Source organism: Suricata suricatta, chromosome 9, assembly GCF_006229205.1.
Source record: "Suricata suricatta isolate VVHF042 chromosome 9, meerkat_22Aug2017_6uvM2_HiC, whole genome shotgun sequence".
In the NCBI taxonomy this organism is placed as follows: Eukaryota; Metazoa; Chordata; class Mammalia; order Carnivora; family Herpestidae; genus Suricata; species Suricata suricatta.
This window is the reverse complement of record NC_043708.1, coordinates 67,124,503-67,142,187: the sequence shown is the minus strand read 5'-3', so window position 1 is coordinate 67,142,187 and position 17,685 is coordinate 67,124,503. Positions and strand designations below refer to the sequence as shown.

The following is a 17,685-nucleotide window of genomic DNA, read 5'->3' as shown; positions in this document are numbered from 1 at the left end:
AAGTGTTTTGGTTTGATGTGGTCCTATTCGTTTATTTTTGCTTTTGTTGTTTTTGCCTGAGAAGGCAAATACAAAAGCTATCAGTAAAATCAATGTCAGAGGGCTTAGTGACTATATTTTCTTTTAGGAGTTTCATGATTTCAGGTTTTGGATTTAAGTTTTTAATTCATTATTTTTGTTTATGGTTTAAGAAAGTAGTTCACTTTCATTCTTTTGCATATAGCTGTCCAGTTTTCCCAACACCATTTATTGAAGAGACTGTCATCTCTCCATTGTCTATTTTTGCCCCCTTTATTGTATTGATCATATATGCATGGGTTATTCCTGGGCTCTCTATTCTGTTCCATTGATTAAGCGTTTGTTTTTGTGCCAGTACTATACTGATTTGATTACTATTGCATTGTAGTATAGTTTGAAATCTGGGGGCATGATACCGGTAGCTTTAATTCTCCTCAAGACTGCTTGGCTCTTCAGGGTCTTTGTGGTTTTCTACAAATTTGGGGATTGTTTGTTCTAGTTTTGTGAAAAATATCATTGATGTCTTGATAGTGATTGTATTGCATTTGTAGATGTTAGGTAGCATTGATATTTTAATAATATTAATTTTCCCAATCCATGAGTATGGTATATCTTTCTATTTATTTGTGCTGTTTTCAATTTTTTTCATCAGTGTCTTATAGTTATTAGACCACAAGATTTTCACCTCTTGGTTAAATATATTCCTAAATATTTTATTCTTTTTGATGCATTTGTAAATGGGATTGTTTTCTTAGTTTACTTTGTGTTTGTTTATTATTTGTGGGTAGAAACACAATAGATTCATTACTAATTTTTCTATTGATATCACTTTTTTTTAACTAATTCTATTAAATGATTTCTTTCCTCCCAGTTGTTCCCTTTTTTCTTTTATAACCCATATGTATTCCATTAGCAAATTTTGTCAGCTTTTTCATCAAAATATATCCAGAATCTCACCATTTTACTATTTCTGTTATTATTACCCTAATCTAAACCTATATTATCTCTTTCCTGATTTATAACCATGGGCTCCCAAATGCCTCTCTATTTCTACTCTTGCCATCCTATTTCCTATTCAATAAACATAGTGATTCTCTATAAATGTAAGTTTAACCAAGTCAGTCTTTAGGCATACATTTCCACTGTCAGTATAAGCCCACATACATATACTTGTCCTAAAAAGCTCTCTGATATGGATGTCAGTTATCTTCCAGACCTCATATATTCCTTTCCTGGTCTCTCACCCTGACTTCCTTACTTTTCTTCAAACACACCAAATTTCGTGTCTCACTGCTGCTGTTTCTTCAGCCTAGAACTCCTGTCTTTCAGATGTTCTCATGGCTCACTTCCTCAATTCCTTCAGTTTCTTTTCAAATGCCACCTTTTCAATAAGTTCTTCCTTGTCTCCCCTATCTAACAGATGAACTGAAATAAATAAATAAAAGATGAACTATATCTTGTGCCCATTCTCTCCCCTAATCTTATCTCTAGTAGAATCACTGTACATACATATATATTTACTTGCTTGCTTATCTGTTGCCCAAGAAAAATTCATCTCCCCAAAAGCAGGGATTTTTGACTATTATTAGTAATTCCCCATGCTTGGACCAACAAAGCACGGCTTACTGAATGAATGGTTTAGTACTATTTGAGGTTTTTAATTTTTATTTTTTTGTTACAACCAATGGATCCTAAGACTACAGTTCTCATTTAATACCCATTCAATGGTATAAGTGTACACACCTTTTTAGGAAATGAAGATAAATATTAAGGTCTTGCATTTTTGGGGACTTTGGAAAAGATGAAACATAAAGATGACAATTCATCAAAAGCAGGAAATTGCAAGTTTAGGAGGAGAAACATGAACCTCCAGCAAAGCCAATAGTTTGGAAAGAAGGCTATGATTTCCAAAATACACATGACAGGAGCTTGAGTGAGTTCATTTAAATATTAAGGGGATTTTGGTAACCTGTGGTTGAAGGAGTTGATATTTGGGTTGTGTGATTTCCACTTTGTACTATGGGCTTGGGGAGAGTAGAGTCCTTCCATTTATCATTGCTCCAATATACAAAGAAGGTATTCAATAGACAGCTGTTGCATAAATGAAATGGCGTTGGAGAAGAGCACTAGAGTTAGTAATGCCAGTAGCTAGATGTTAGATATGTTATTTAGTCTACTTTTACTAGGCCTTGGTACTTTTATCTATAAGATGAAAGTGCTGGACTTCATAATTAAATTCTTCCCAACTATAAAATATTCTATAATTTTGACTACTTATGTATGAGTGGAGACATGAATACAGTTTCATCTAATAGAAATAATGATATACTTCTTAAAAATTTCCTTTGCAAATATATTTTGCTTAATACAGCTACCATCAATTTGGCTCATAAAATAGTGTTTTCAATGATCTTTTAACATGATAGATTAACTTTTATGTTCAGGAAACCATTTCCTCTGAATGCTGCTGAATTCACACTTCACTAATGGCAAGGATCCGATTAGAACTAATTTCATAGTGATTCTTTGACATTTTCAAACATAGAAATGTGTGCTTTCCTGAATAAAAGTGAGAACATTTCATAAATTGTAAAAGTTACTATTAAAGTTCAGTCTAATATTGGATAGTAGTTTTGAAATGAAAAGTGCCTTAAAGGCTAACCTCTTGCAAAATAAGAGCTTTCCATAAAGTTCCTCATTCCTCCATTTCTTTTCCTTTCCGCTCCCATAGTGTCTATACCTGGATCCACTGGAACACTGTGTCTAGATTATTGTCCATCTCATCTGCCACACTGTCCGTTTCTCAGCTTCACTATTTGATAGAACTTAAAACTAGAGAAGCTAATAGTGTCTCACAGGAAGCATAGGCCAAAAATCAGTCCATCCAATAAGATTCAAGACAGAAATTAAACCTGTGGACAAGGTCAACATAGGAGGGAACAGAGATTTCTTATCACTTCCAGATGACCTAGGTACTAGCAATTTATTCTCAAGTAAAAAAGCAATGGATCTGAAAGATAGCAAGGAAACTTGGAGGAGCAATACAGCATTTTGACATTTGTGACTGGGTCACTAAGTTCCACTACCTAGGAACTAGGACTTTATTTCAAAGCTACTTATATTGGTAGAGTTGGTGCTCTTAGAAGACTTCTGCCCTTGGCGGGAGTTAATTCAGAAACTAAATGACAGCCTTGTTCTACAGTTGGGACCATGGTAGAAGAAGCTAGAAAAAAGTAAAGGAAAAAGGGAGAAGGAAGAAGGAAGGGCTTTAAAATGCCTTCATTTTTAGGGAAAGGAATCAGAAAGATCCAAGAATGAATAGTAAGACAAAAGAAAATCTAGATGAGAATACCTTGTTGAGGCTATGGAAGGAAGTGGTTTAATAAAGAGTATAGTTAGTTATGGAGTGAATATCCATCTTATCTATGGTATCTACTATGATTCCTAATTCATGGCATAAGTTGAAAATGACATGAAGTCAAAACTACTTTACAAATGTGCCATATTAGATACTGACACATAGTTTTTCTATAAAAATTCAACGGAAGACATTTTTTTCTTCCACAAATTGGAATAGATCCTGTCTCCCTCCCTCCTTTCCTTCCTTCCTTCCCTCTAAGCTCCATAAGACATAGCTGAATTTCATGCAGGGACTATATTGCATGTAAAAGACAATTTTCAACACTGGACTTACACTCAGTGGGCAAGTAGCTCACACTATGCAGGACCTACTGAGATGATGGTGGGGTGAAGTATCCCGTCTGATGCCTGTTTTGGAGCACAGCTTCATTGTCTGGAATAACACATAAGCCACCTGCTCACATTATCATTTTCTTTCCCTTATCTTTTTCCAAATTTTGAAACTTCAGAAGTTCCATGGTTTATGATGTATTCTTTTATGGTGTGAAGAGGTCAGGAATAATAGAAATGGGAAAAGATCATTTTAATGCTATTTAGGGTGTTATAAGTAATCCCTGAGTGAAATTTGTAGACCATCTTGAGGAATGGGAGTCAAATATCAGAGACAACTAAGAGGAAACTTCTGCATGAGTTAGAGGAAAAGGTAATTTTTGATGAACATTATCGAGAGCAATGTTTCTCAAATATTTGGTATGCATCAGTATCTAGAGAGTTTGAGTAAAGATGGCGATTCTTCTGAAATGGGTCTCATTTCAAAAATTCTGATTCAGTAATATCAAAGTGGAGACCAGAAAATAGAACTTTAAATAAGTAAAAAGATATTTCAGGTGCTGGTATCCTCAGATCACATGTCAAAGTTCTCAGGTCTTAGGGATGGGGAGAAGAAAAACCCAGATCATTCAGTGGGATTAGCTTTGACAAGGAAAGTGGTGAGTTTTTTCTTAGGCATAGGAGAAGATAAGAAATGAATATCAAGAAACAGCTGAGCTAAGGTAGAATGAAAATAATAGTTTTAATTTAGGCTGTAAAGGCTACAGGTGTTAAGGCTTTGAGGCGAACATTCAGGAGACAAGGACAGGGAGACGAGAGCAGCCAAGAGAAGCTTGAAAAAATGGAAAAGGTTTGAAATAGCTCTTACAGCTGAGTGATTATGGCAAGGCTCTGAATCCCTTTGACACATCATAATTTCATTGTTAAATGATGTGATTGGGCGTTATGAGCTTTGAGGCTTTTTCCAGCTATAAACACTTCAATGATTCTACAGCGGTAGTCTCAAATATTTGTCAGCGTATCATCTCTGAGGAATATGATGTTCCCTTATCTGTAACAGTGATTACTACAGGTATTTTCCCCAGGGAGAGCAGGTCCTCCAAAGATAGTATATACTCATCTTGAGGAAAATTGTTTCCAATATAATCTCTCTCCTCCTAACTTCCCTCCTCCTGACCTTAAGAATTATTTTCATAGGAAATAAACAGTAAATTAAAGACACGATTGCTAAATAGGTGATTAGCCAGTTTAAGTTTAGGCAGTATACATTTTTAGGAAACTGAGTCTTCATGATTCTATGACTTTGTCCTATTTCAAGAAGCATATCAGTTAGTAACTTGGAGGGCAAAGGCAAAGATTTACCTCTAAATTTGTTTCTCTGTTTTCTCCTTACACTACTGATTTTTTATTATGGGCACTGTCTTTTGTTGGTTTGCTTGTTTATTTGTTTTTTCCTGTCTCCTTATCTTTCAACTTGACTAGTTCATCTTATCGACTTGACCCATTAGGAAACAGGTTTCACAGCATGCAAGATATCCTTGCACAGAGGTAAGAAGGTTCAGACAAGCTTTTGGAGAACAGTTAGGATAAGAAATTGTAGTCCGTTCTGCTCTTAGCCAAGGTATGGTAGGTGGCCCTTCTCAGATCTGAAGCCAAAGAGCAGGCTGAAAAGTGAAAATACAAAGCTAACATTTAGTGAATGTTTATTGTGAGTCAGACTACTACTATCAAAAGAGAGTACTCAGAAGATGCCATTGCGCATAAAAAGTTTGATGGTTAATTTTGTATGGTCAACTTGGTTAGGCCGCGGCATCCAATTTTTTATTAAATACCCTTTTAGATGTTGCTATAAAGGCATTTTTCAAATGTGATTGACATTTTTAATGTTTTGTTTTTTTTTTTATGAGAGACAGAGAGAGACAGCACGAGCAGGGGAGGGTCAGAGAGAGAGGGAGACACAGAATCTGAAGCAGGCTCCAGGCTCTGAGCTGTCCACAGAGCCCGATGCAGGGCTTGAACCCACGAACTGTGAGATCATGACCTGAGCCAAAGCTTAACTGACTGATCCACCCAGGCGCCCCTGTGATTGACAATTATTTTATTTTTATTTTTTTAAAAATAGTTTATTGTCAAATTGGTTTCCATATAACACCCAGTGCTCTTCCCCACAAGTGCCCTCCTCCATCACCACCACCTCTTTTCCCCCTTTCCCTTCCCCTTCAACCCTCAGTTTGTTTTCAGCATTGTGATTGACATTTAAATCAGTATATTTTGAGTCAAGAAATCACTCTCATAATATGGGTGGGCCTTATCCAATCAGTTGCAGCCATTAGGAGAAAAGACTGAGGTCCCCCAAAGAAAAGGAATTCTTCCAGACTGCCTTTGAACTCAAGATTGCATCATCAACTCTTGCCAGAATTTCCATCATGACAGCCTGCCTTGTAAATTTCAGTCTTGCTATCTGTACTGCATGAGCCAATTGCTTAAAATTCCTCTTCCAACTCACTCTCACATATATATATCTACGCACGTTCTGTTTTCTGGAGAACCCTGGAGAATCATAATACCAAAATGTGAATCTTGGCTCTTCCTAATCACTCAGTGACTTTACCTATTTGGGGTGAAGAACATAGTTAAGACTCAGTGAACAGTACACTCTCTACCTAGGAAAATGTGTATACATGCACATACATATAAAATTTTGCATACATATACAAGGTGCCCAGGGATAAGAACCCTTGTTCTGGGTTAGATGTCAAACAGATTTGATTCTAAGTAAAATGCAATGAGACCTTCTAGGTTGGAGGTCTCATTGAATTTCACTCAGGACATAAGTTAAGAATCAAAGGCCAAAAATATGGTGGGCAAATAAGAATGTAATTTGTGTTCTAAAGGGAGACCAAAAAAAAAAAAAAAAAAGCTTCTATCAATGTGCTTTTGAAGGTCACTAAAATGGCAAAACACACACATGTCCAGAAGCACTCTGCTTACCAATATAGGGTATGGAGCCAGAAAGTTAACGAGCAGAGAGGGCTCCAGAATGACAGCTGATCTGGCACAGTGATTTTACCAGATATACCCAGAAACCCAACTATTGGAGGAAAAACAGAAATAGGTAAGGAAAAGGAGAGAATTCCAGACAGGTACTTATTTTTAATCCCAAACTATCAGTGGAGAATTATTTAAATTCCCCTACCTGAATTTAAACTATGCTTGTTCCTTATTATTAAGTGGAAAATTCTTCCCTTCCAGATGGTCTCATAGACATTTTACAGAATGTTAGAGAGTAACAATGTGCTACTTTCTCAAGTAATGATCTGTGACCCAAAAGTAAGAACAAAAAGTGGCTGCTAGAAATTAGTTCAATGATTCAGATTTTGTAAAAAATTAGTAAAAAATTTAATAGATAATAACTTCAACTATAAAATAAAGCAGCACAATATATCAAGGATGTTGTATGCAGGATTCAAAATGTCAGAGACCATTAGTTAACTTGCTTTGCCAGGTTAACTCGTTTTTTATGTGTATCAGAAAAAGCTTGCTCTGTCATCTCTGCGCATATATTTGAAACTTTTCATTGAGTCATTGCAATATAATTTAATGCTACACTGGTACCAAAAAGATTCAGACCCCTGCATGCCAAGAATTGTAAACTGTGGAAGGGAGAAAACTATGATAGCATGCATGTATATTTTTGCACTGAATTTAATGCCAGGTGAGGATTAGGCATATCTATGAGTGCAGGCTCAAATCACAGGGCAATATTTTGTTGTGGCCTGGTGAATAATGATATAGTAAACTCTGTGTATAATATGGTGTGATGATTAATTTTATGTGTCAGGTTCACTGGGCCATACGGTGCCCAGATATTTGGTCAAACATTATCTTGGGTGTTTTTGTGAGGGTGTTTATGGATGTAATACATTTAAGTGGGCAGAATGAGGAAAGCAGATCATCTGTAATCTGTGCGGATATCATTCAATTAGCCGAAAGCCCGACTCAGACTGAAACATAGGCTCTTCCTGGGACTCTGGCCTGCCTGCCTTCACACCGGAATGACGCTGTCCAGTCTCCTGGATCTCAACCTTGCCAGCTTACCCTGTAGACACTGGAATTGTCAGTCTCTATAATCACTCAAGTCAATTCCTTATAATCTCTCTTTCTCTTCCTCTCTTCCTCTCTCTCTCTCACATATGTCTATAAATCACCCTATTGATTTTGGAGGACTCTAATACACATGGTATTGAAATTGTTTTAGCACTTACTTTAAATTTTAGATTTCTCTATGATTATTTGTAATAGTGTTATTATAAGCTTTATATTTTTTCATAACTTTTTAATTATTTTTTTCAAATGAAATATAATTACTCTTAAAAACTAAAATTATTGGTAAAACTGAAAAGAAGGAAAGAATCTAGTGATGAGATTGATCTGGCTTAAGATGAAATAACATATTATATTAAATGTTATGCCATTATATATTATGCCAGAAATTATTCTACAAAATCACTATAAATTTAAAGAAAAAATATGACAAGAAAGTTAAAGTTATTTTTGTTGGGGATCTTTTTATGGGAATAAAAATTACTCAAATCCTCTGTGTTTATCAGTGAAATTTTGAAAAGAATTGTACAATCTCGGCCAAGTTACAACATTTGAAACAAAACAAAGTGAGTATAAAACTAAAGCTTTCAAATTCTTTCAGAATAAATGAAACAGCTTAATGTTATCAAACATGTATGCAAACACAACTTGAATCTGATGCTGAAAATGCACTTATTAAATGACATTCTATTATATTGCAACAATTGTATTAGATTAGCAGGCAGCTAGGAAAATACAATTAGTGCATTGTCTGAAAATAAAGCTAAGAGATGACAAGAATGTGCATACAAGTTACCTGACTAATTAGTTCATAGGCTGACATACATGAAATCTTTACAATTCAATTGGACACGAGAACAAATATTTCAGAGCTCTCCATTTACTTGTTTTTATATTGTGTGTGAATAGAAGGGCATTTATTACCTTTTATATCACTTGCTGTAGAAAGAAGATATTTGTTTCAAAATCTTGAAGGAAAATTTAACAAAATTTAGCATGTCATTCAAATTTTTAAAAATGGCACAACTGAATATTTCGTTATGAAACTTTAAATTTGTTTGAGCCCATTTACCCATAGTCTTTCAAAATTAACATGGCTCTAATTATGCACCGTATTTTAAGCTAATCCACTGGTAAATGTCATCTGACTGAATATCCTATGGGGTAGATATGATTAGTATTTCTAATTTTTATCTCAATAAAAAGGTTTAAAGAGGTCAAGATCAAACAGTAAGTACATGGGGGAGGCAACACTTTAGGCTCAGGTCTTTCAGACTTCAAAAGTTATGTTCTTAACCATTATTATGTTATAACTTGTCATAATTCAACTTTGGTATGATTACCTCTAAATCTTCTTTCATAGTTGTGGATCAGTCATAATCAAATGGGTCATGAAATTGCAAGGCATGCCATTCAAAACTGTTGCTTTTAGAACTAATTTTCTTTTTTAAAAAAAAATTTTTTAGAACTAATTTTCTATGTGAATCAGGATTTTCTTATAAATGTAAATCAAAATACATACAATTTTAAAATAAAATTTCAATACTTTATTCTGCATTATGATTTGATTTAAAATACTTTATATAAAATATAAAATACTATATATAAAATACTTTATATGAAATAAACATTTATAGTTATGTCATATTCTGTATTATCTAATTTTCATGACAAAAACTGGCCATCAACCAGGGCACCTGGGTCACTCAGTTGGTTAAGCGGCCAACTTCGGTTCAGGTCAAACCTACCTTTCGGTTTGTAGGATTGAGCCATGCGTTGGGCCCCGTGCTGATAGCTCAGAGCCTGAAGCCTGCGTCTCCCTCTCTCTGTCCCTCCCTCACTCACACCCTGTCTGTCTATCTCTCTCTTAAAATTAAATAAACATTTGATGGACATTTGGGCTCTTTCCATAAACTTGGCTACTGTTGAAAGTGCTGCTATAAACATTGGAGTACTTGTGCCCCTATGAATCAGCACTCCTGTATTTTTTGGATAAATTCTTAGTAGTGCTATTGCTGGATCATAGGGTTGTTCTATTTTTAATTTTTTGAGGAACCTCCATACTGTTTTCCACAGTGGCTGCACCAGTTTACATTCCCACCAACAGTGCAGAGGGTTCCTGTTTCTCTACATCCTCGCCAACATCCACGTTATTTACAGATAACATTATTTCAATACATCAAAAATATTTAAATAATCAAAATTTTAAAAAGAAGCCAAAGAAAATAAGTAGTGTTTTCAAGGAAAAGTAAATTCCTGTTCACCAATAAAAGTAAATGAATTATACATTAGTCAATGATATACTATTATCAAAAGTAGAGATCTTTCTTTCTGGTTTTAATTTATTTTAATTTTCTATCTAATATATATGTATACTGTATTGAAGTTTTGCTGAAATTGCAGATAAAACTTTAACTTTTTCCTGATTTGAGAGAATGTTTTTATAAAATTATCTTTGCATATCTGTTATGATGCATGTGTCATTTTTCTATAGGACTAAATCAATCTTTATTTCAAAAATAGCTTCTTTTCTGTATTCGTTTACAATAATGGCATCTAAAGTTTTATACTCTTGAAAGAAATTATGTTCTTATCTTTCAATCAGACAGCACAGAACATTTTATACACTTTTTAAAACTTTTTTTTTTATCACTGGCAAGTTATCAAAATAAAGCAATTCTCAACTAGTAGGATATATCAAATTCAAACAACAAAATAAGTACAATTATGTTTTTATCTTCCTAATACTGCATGGCCAATTTCACATTCAACTATGTTAGAATTATCTGTGACCAAAATATGCAGAGCATCAATTTGCAATGGCTTGTAAATATAGGCCTACATGTTGTGGGATTAATATTTTCATGCACGGCAAATCAGGACAAACATATTTTCTTCAGCCATGTCAGACCTTGACACTGTGATATTCACATGCCTTTCACAACCAAGACCAAGAAATTCAGTTTGTAAAAAGACTGATCTGATAATGACAGAAGCTGACAAGCTTTAGATATCATTTTAGAGATTCCAAATTTACGATCTCTGTGAAAAACATGTCTTGAAATAATACTAGTCAGTGAATCCAGATTTACATTTTTTTGGTGATATCATGGTAGTGTATACATACTAATAATAAAGAAATAATAATGAAAATGAATACAGTTTCCTCTTCCCTTGCCTTAAGAGTTAATAATTTAGGCGTATGGTAATATTTACTATAGCTTAGGCATCTGCTTTGAGGAAGAAAAGAGGGAAGGACAGAGGATATCTTGGTGCCAGCTACAATTATTAGTTGAATGACTTCTGATAAGTTTGTTACACCTCCGAGTGGTAGTATATGAGTATAATGAGAACTGCCTCACATGTTTCTATGAGTATTAAATTTTAAATCGATGTAAAATCGCTGGTACAGTCAGGCTGGCAGTAGGTACTCAGTAAACATTCATTCCTGCTCTGAATTTATCAATGTTTCTCTCAAAAAAGATCTAGAAATATGCCTTTCCAATATGGTAACCACTAGCCACTAGGCACTTAAAATGCTGCTATTCTGAATTAAGACATGCTATACATGTTAAGTACATAATACCAGATTTTGAAGTCTATTATAAAAAAGGAATGCAAAATATCTCATTTAATAATTTATATTACATGTTGAAATAGATATATTTTAGATAAACTAGTATGAATAAAGATATTATTAAATTAACTTGACCTGTTTTCTTTTTTTAATGTAGTTTGCAAAAGTTTTAAATTACATATGTACTTGTACCTGGCATTCTTTCCCTAGTAAATAGTACTGATCTAGAAATGAGATTTAAGAAATGCAAGGTTCTAATAAAATTCCTAATCACTATAAGAGACAGAAAAGGTTTTACTGTGTTTTAATACTTTAGAGTCCTTATAGAAAGGAATCATATTTTATTAAATTCTTGTAAAAAACAAATTATACCAGATAGCAAACATTTTTGATTAGGCTCCTTACAGTTACAAGGTGAAAAATAGTTTTTCCTGATTTGTCTATTACAATTTTAAAAATTGGCATAAAGTACACAAAATTATATTGTAATCTCTCTTCTCTCTGCCTTCAACATAATGACTGCATTGACAACACTCAAGTACATAGTCTTTAGAACTAATGGAGCCAAGTGTCTCCCTGAACTACTAAGATTTATTGAGGACTCGACCAGCCAAATTCCTTAACCTGAAGAAACCTTAGCCAATTTCTCAGAAGGTAGAAAGAGTGACAAGAGGAACTGCTAATAGCTAGTCTAACCAACTTCACACTATAATAAAGTATATATTCTAAAAGACAAGTCTGATCGTGTCTTTTCCCTTAAAAGTTTCCCTTAAAATCATTAGTAGGTTTCAAGAGAAAGTTAGAAGCCTGTTTTCTTGAATAGAACTTTCCTTTGTTACACTCAAAGCTGTTTTCTCTCCCTGTGCCTATAACTGTGTAGAGCGCTGTGGGGATAAGGGGTCTTCTCTGCCGCATGTTTGCTAAAGGGCCTGCAATCTAGCCACCCTTGGCCTAGGCACAGTTCTTCTGGATAATGAGAGCTCAGGGAGAATTTTTGGTTTTTCTTACTCTGCTTCTAAGTTTTTCTCCAGAAAAACACTCTGGTTCTTTACATCTATTCCTTTAGAGTTAATATGATGGTAGAGAAACAGATAATAAATTATATAGGTATTTTAAATATATAAAATATTATTGTCAGCTGCCAAGGAAAAACAAATATTGATGGAGAATAGGGGTATATGCATTAGTAAATCTGGATTTTAGATGCAATGTCCACAGAAGACCTCACAGAGGAAATGACATTTGAGAAAAGAGAGGAGGTAAGTGCTATTACTCTATGGCCTCTTCCTGTGCCCTTGCAATTAGGAATATCTCTTCCCAGAGTTTCAACCCTTTCCCCCTAGACTTAATATGAGTAAATGTGGGACAATGCTGAAAATGTGAGCAAATATAGGAAAGTGCTAAACTGAGCAGAGGACTTGTGGATGAGGGCTACCAGGTCTAGGGAAATGCAAATAACCCCTTTGAGGAAAAGGGAACATTTTTACTTCTCCATGTGTTTTATCTTCAAGCATGATTGTCGTCTCTGAATCAGGATTTTTCAAAACACGGCTCTACTCTAGGTTCAATAGATGGTCATGGAATTAGTTTAGTAGGTAATAACCAACAACGCGGGGGTGGAGAGGTAGAAGAAAAATAGTATTTGTTGCAGTAAGGATAGGAATTATTTCAAACACATGCACATACACTTAGCTATGTGTTTGCTGAGCAATGATATAGAGTGTATTTCTTACTATGGATCATGGATAAGAGAGTTTGAAAAATACTGTGTTAATTAAGTAAGCATAAGAGAACTTCTGAAATGGTGTCTCCTGAAGAGGGGTTAAGACAATGAATGAGGCAAGAAGGAAAGTGTAATGGGGAAAATGAAAATTTAGGGCTAAATGGAGAAAAACAGGCACCCATTTACCCCTACCTGTTCAATTAGAGATTAAAAATTACATTTAATGGCTTGTGTCTCTTATTCTTTTTATTTTTTATTTCCCACGTGTGTGTATATGTGAACATGTACTGTTGTGTGTATTTCTGTGTATGTTTGTGCTTTATTATAGTGACTGCTGAGAAAGGCCCTATAGAGAGAAGGGTCTAGATAATTTTCAAAGGATATCAGGAAAGTTGAGGAGACTATGTTACTGTGTAGCTGACATGAACAGAATTCCAGGAGTTGGGATGGTGCCAGAAACTACTAAAAGGAGAAGGCTGAGACTGTGGGAGCTTCTGCAAAGCCTGGAAGAAGGAAATGAAGTACAAAGGGAGCTAGTAGAGACCATGGAAAGGTCTAAGGGCTGAACTGCAGAGAGAGGCTCAAATAGGTCCTCAAACCCAGGTCACATTGGCATTTTCTAAGATTCATTCTCAGCCTTTTGTTCTCTCCACACTTCTTCCCTCATTGAATGGATCTCTTCTGATTCTTCAGTTATTGTTTTAACACAGACCATCCTTAAATCTATATCCATTGGCATAGTTTCTCCTGAATTCCAATCTAGGATTTTCAAATGTCTGCTCAGCGGTTCTTTAAATATCTCTTTTATTACCTTTTTCTGGCTCCTAGCCTTAGAGCTGAAACTGCATCCAGTGTTATCCATATACATCGGGAGAGCTGGCAGTTCAAGCCCACTAGGGAGATCTGTGAATGAGAAAATAAAGCTTATCTTTTGGTCTTTCCTAAAAACGTAAGTAATGGAAAGTCACGTTCTACCAGGTTAGATAAAAAAATAAGATAAAGACCTCTACAGACCAGGAGGTGAGCCACACTAATACACATCAAGAAGGTGGCCCACAATAGAAGGAGCCATCCACTACACCCAGCACAGGAGAGGAAGGAGAAGGGAAACTTGACATTTCCTGAAAAAAGAAAGAAAGGCTCAATTCTTTAAATCAGTGGGGGTGTATATGTATGTGGGCATGATTGTTTTCTCAAAAGCACTAGCAAACCTTTTTTTTTTTTTTTTTGTATTTCCTGGGACCTTACAAATTGATTTAAAGAAATATAAACTACTTTTAGACTAATACAGTCTCAAAGACGTTGAAAACTTCCTAATTTGTTAGCTCTTTTCTTTCCCATTTGAATCTACTGATGCCCTTCAATTCTGAGGAAGTTACATTTATAGTATTATTATCATTTCTCATTGAATAGAGCTTGGGATTACATCAAACTTAGAATCTGGATTCTAACTATGATTTCTTTTTCTTTTGGTAGCCGAGATCTGAAATTCAGTGACCTGTGTGTATGTCCCAGATGCCAAATTGAGTAGATTTTCCCTCAATCTGACTGGAGATCTAATTGTGGATTACAAGGAAGTTTCAGCAAGGCCATTAGGGAGCCCTTAAACCAAAATTACCTCTCAGGGAGTCCCACATTTTCCAGTAACACATTTGCTTCACTATCCCTACCAGGCTCAGTTATTAATTGGGAGCAGGCCTTGGGAGACATACCTTCAGCGCAAACACACAGATTTCAGCCCCTGGTCAATTAGACATTTGTAGTTGGTCTTTGAGGTACATTCTCATGGCCTCTAGCCACCACTGCTTTTCTCTGTTCAGTCCAGACTTATGCAATATTTTTCTTAGATACATTTGATGAGAATGCAGTCTAGAACAGAACCCTGTTTCTTTAAAAATGTCATTCCAGATCTTACCGATATCTATCTATCATCTATCTATATTTTTTGCGAGGTGGTTGACACCGTTATTGTTCTGGAGGTGGAGGAAGGTGTTCAGGAGCTCTTGATGGTGCAGGCCTGCCTCCTTTTCACCATCACAGGCTTCTGGCTGTGTATGATGGCGCTGGCTCTGTGAATGGCAGCCATGTTCTTGTTCTTCTTGTGATGGATGCTGCTGAGAGTGTCTTGGGCATTCTTCTTGATGGTGGTCCACACGTAGGAGGTGTCAGGTTTTCTTTGGCCAGATCTCCACCTCATGACAACCACCCTTTTGCAGTTGGCCAGCTGCGGGCTCCATGCCCATAGTCTTGCAGTGAATCAGCCCATCGTAGTAGGCGTTGCATGCCTTTAGGTTATGGGGCAAAGTGCTGTGCATCTGTTTGTTCCTCTTAATCAGGAAGCTGGAGCAGTTCTGCATGACCATCCATTGCAGGTGTGCAGACATGGTGGAAGCCCCTCTCCCTACAGTAGCTGGAGATGGAAGGAGCTGTGTAATATATTTTAATACAACCGATTCAAACCATTAGCAAATTATAATGAAATTGACTAATTTTTTTCTGTTGTTAATGAATATATCATCCAAGATTGTATCTAATTGATAATTTGCCTAACTTGGAATATGTGTCTAGAAATCACCTGCTACATAAATGGGCTAAATCTGTCAACAAAAAAATGAAGTAAGACATGCATGATTTATGTTTAGTGAACTCACGTTAATTCCTACTGATCATTTGTTTCCTACTGTTAATAAACGATATGTGAATAATAATTTTTAAGATTTTCTATGGAATTAGTTTCACTCTCCAGTATAATATGGAATTCTTAGATTTTTTCAACTTATTTATTTTTTAACTTCTTTTTATTTTTATTTAAGTATAATTAACATACAGTATTATATTAGTTTCAGGGGTACAATATAATGATTTAACAATTCTATACATTACTCAGTGTTTACCATGATAACTGTAGTTTATTTTTTTATTATTTTTAAATTTTTTTTACATGTTTTATTTATTTTTGATACAGAGAGAGACGGAGCAGGGTTGGGGGCAGAGAGAGAGAGAGAAACAGAACTGGAAGTAGGCTCCAGGCTCTGAGCTGTCAGCACAGAGCCCGAAGTGGGGCGGCTCAAACCCATGAACCTGGAATCATGACCTGAGCCAAAGTCAGAGGCTTAACCAACTGAGCCACCCAGACACCCCTAACTGTACCTTTTAAAAAATGTTTATTTATTTTTTTGATAAAGAGAGAGGGAAGGAGAGCAGGGAGAGAGAGAGAGAGAGAGAGAGAGAGAGAGAGAGAGAGAGAGGGAGAGAGAGAGAGAATCCGAAGTAGGCTCAGCGCTGTCAGCACAGAGCCTGACACATGGCTTAATCTTACAAACCCTGAGATCATGACTTGAGCAGAAATCAAGAGTCCTTTGCTTAACTGACTGAGCCACCCACGCAGGTGCCTTTGATAAGAGTATGCATGATCCCCTTCACTGTTTCACCCATTTCACCAGGCACCTCCCCCAGGCAACTATTAGTTCACTATTTTAAGTGTTTTTGTTTTGTTTTGTTTTTTAGATTTCACACATGAGTGAAATCATATGATTTTGTTTTTCTCTGATTTTATTTAGAATTATATCCTCTAGATACATCCATGTTGCATATGGCAAGATTTCATTCTTTTTTATGGCTCAGTCCTTGATTTTTAATTTAAAAAGAAATTATAACATTTTTCCCCTGTTCTAGTATTTTGGTTATCTCTGATTATTCACAATGCATTAAGAAATAGTTCAATGGTACAGACATTTTATTTGAAAGTTCCTTTTTTAACCTGGGTTATAATTCATCTGGGACAAAAGATACAAAGTCATTTAGAGACAGAATTGCTTTCTTACAATCTTATATTTCTTGGGTTTCAATTTCCTCTCACCAACATTATTTTTACTATCCTTGACAGAGAAGATGGAAATAAAATAAAAGTTGAGTGGTATGGCCTTTTCTTTGTCATGTGTTATAAAAATGTTACTCTGAAGCAACATGCTCATTTTTTCTGAACATAACTTCAAAACCTTATTTTGCATGTCCTTAGAATTTTTGGCAAGCCTCACTGCATTCTGGTTATTGGCCTTTTAAAAATCATTCTTATACTTTTTAGCTGCTCTTACATATTTTGCCTTTGGTCACACCCCTTTCTTTTCTCTTTTGTACATGTTCTCTTTTATAGATGAATTCAACTACCTTTTGTCCTTTTCACAGTCCATTGATTAGTGTGGCCAAGAGCTGTGAATTATCATAAATACTTTGCTCCTGAGTTCTTATGGAAAATTAGGAAATAAAGATAGAGAAGGAGAGAGAGAGAGAGATCTTTGTCATCAAAATCTGTAATGTGAATCTATTTCTATGTATGTCTCTTTATCAAAAAAATGATATTCTTTATAAAAATAACCTCAGTTTTCTTTTGGTATTTTAAAAACAAACACAAAGTTTTGTGTGTGTGTTTCATATTTTATGTAATTTCTTCAATAATGCAGGTTTTGATTATAGTTCTAAAATTGAATCAGATTTTGTTCATCATTCAATGAAATAGAATTATCATATCAAATGGCATAAAGACAATACTTTATGCTGGTAATTAAGTGGAAAA

General features: G+C 35.2%; 1 long non-coding RNA gene and 1 pseudogene across 2 annotated transcripts in view; one reads left to right on the top strand and one right to left on the bottom strand.

Annotated features, from left to right (window-relative positions):
- Positions 1-7,941, top strand: part of LOC115301690 — a 48,130-nt gene extending 40,189 nt beyond the window's left edge. For both annotated transcript variants that reach the window (XR_003913243.1, XR_003913244.1), the window contains one exon: positions 7,695-7,941. This is a non-coding gene — a long non-coding RNA (uncharacterized LOC115301690). The remainder of the gene's footprint in view (positions 1-7,694) is intronic.
- A 7,164-nt stretch (positions 7,942-15,105) lies between these two features.
- On the bottom strand, positions 15,106-15,526 carry LOC115301689 (annotated as a pseudogene).
- Between the last annotated feature and the right edge of the window lie 2,159 nt (positions 15,527-17,685).